Source organism: Poecilia reticulata, linkage group LG19 (genome assembly GCF_000633615.1).
Source record: "Poecilia reticulata strain Guanapo linkage group LG19, Guppy_female_1.0+MT, whole genome shotgun sequence".
Taxonomy (NCBI): domain Eukaryota; kingdom Metazoa; phylum Chordata; class Actinopteri; order Cyprinodontiformes; family Poeciliidae; genus Poecilia; species Poecilia reticulata.
In genome coordinates this window covers 2,083,561-2,085,513 of record NC_024349.1, presented here as the reverse complement: position 1 = coordinate 2,085,513, position 1,953 = coordinate 2,083,561, and the positions used below count along the sequence as shown (strand labels likewise).

At 43.5% G+C, this 1,953-nt stretch overlaps 1 pseudogene; it reads right to left on the bottom strand.

Moving 5' to 3' along the window:
• Positions 1–322: 322 nt before the first annotated feature.
• LOC103481109 (alpha-1,6-mannosylglycoprotein 6-beta-N-acetylglucosaminyltransferase B-like) overlaps positions 323–1,953 on the bottom strand; it is a 21,705-nt pseudogene continuing 20,074 nt past the window's right edge.

The window sequence follows — 1,953 nt, the reverse complement described above, 5'->3', positions numbered from 1 at the left end:
TGCTACATGCACGTTCTGGGGCTGAGAGACACGGACTTGAGAGTTTTATCGCGATATTTTGTGGTACCACGGCGATAACGATAAAACATCGCGATGATAACCGTTTCTTACGTCATTTTTTTTTTGGGTAATTGTACGTCTGTGACYGTTTGTCGCAGCACATCCTGGCCAGAAACTGATCTCCGAAAAGCATTCCCTACTTTTAATCTGCAGTCGCATAAAAGAGGCAGTTTAATCGCATTCAAATGTATTGATATTTATTTATCCTTTCATTGCAAAATCAGTGAAGAAAATAATAAAACAATCCCAACAATGCGGGCAGTTTCAGGAATCACTATTTAGAATTTATTATGACAACAAGTTAAAATGTTTAACACGAGAAATTCATCACAATAAACGACAAACGAGGCATTAAACCCACACCCCGGGCGCTGCACAACGGCTGCTGCTTTGATTCTGACCTACAGTTTAGGCTGCATTCACACCAGCCCCGTTTAATCCGCTCTAATCCAACTCCAGCCTGTCGGCTTAGAAAGTCTGGTTCGTTTGGGGAGGATGCGAGCGCAAAACCGGACCAAAAGAATCAAACTACAAACCTCGGGCTCGGTTCGGTCGAAGTGAACTCTGGTGCGGTTCAAATCCAGATGTGAACAGAAATTCTCCAACTGCTACAAACTGACGCCACTCCGTTTGTGTTTACATTTTGTAAAGAAGGAAGTTGCGCTCGGCGTCTTTCTCAGAGGTGTTTGTGTCGTTTGCTTCAGTGGTTCTTGGTGCAGCGCCACCACTGGCCAGGAGGGGAACAGGCTCACCAAAGGATTTGGCTGGTTTGACTCAGTGGAGTAAATGAGAACCAAAAATGTAACAAAGGTTGCAATTTTGGTCCCAAATCGAACCAAGTAAAAACCACTTGCTGCATTCTTGTTGGTTGCGCAGGAGGCTCTACTTCTGCTTTTCAAAGAGGTTGCACAACTGCACATCTGATTGCAGCCATTGCTGAGTTGGGGATTTAAAGTGACAGAGCCCTAAAACATCTCATCATAGGCAGAAATGACCAGATTAAAATCTTAGTATCCAAGAATAATTTTGGGCAAAAAAATGTAATGAACATGTTTTGAAAACTTATAGAAAACTTACATACATCGATTAAAAATCTGCTTCCTGAGTATCAACAGCAGCTGTACGACCCTTTTCCTGACTCGGTCGCATCCAGCCTCTGACATCCCTTTGGCTGACGATTTTTCCTGAGTTCTTCCAAAGTCCTAATCAAAGCCCACGCTTATTCATGGTGGCTTCTACAGGGACATAGTCTGCGATGTGACGAGTCCGATCCGGCGCAGCTGAACAGCAGAGGCTCCTGCTGAAGGCCGCACAGCCGCCCCCAAGGGCTGTAAGACGGAAACAAATGATTGACCTCCTGCACCGTGCTGGAGCAGCCTAGTCCAATCCTGAGAAGCAAACAAAGGTTTCTGAGTAATTCTGCTCCATCCTGATTTCTTTCACCGTCAGCTGCTTGCCAACAATGACTAGCATTGGTTTTAGCTGCTAAGTTGTCAACGTGACGTGCTAAATCTTAAATAAATGCATGATTTTCAAAAGAAAAATGGATACGGTGCTTTGCTACTGATTGTCAACACGACGACAACTAGAAAAGGTCAGGAGAAGATTTTCATTCTAAGATTAAGTAGCGGAGGGGGAAGTAGGTCAGTTATGCTAGCTTGACTATGACAAGTTAACATTTCGATGTGCTGCAGAATTCGGTGCGTTTGTTTGGTTAAAAAAATAAAAATAAAGACGATTCATCAGCAGAACGGATGTTTAAATTAGCTGACCAACTGACTTGCTGTGTTAGCTTAGCTAATAGCAGCGGAACTAATAAGCCATCACTGTGTTAGCTTAGCTAATAGCAGCGGTAACTAATAAGCCATCGCTGTGTTAGCTTAGCTAATAGCA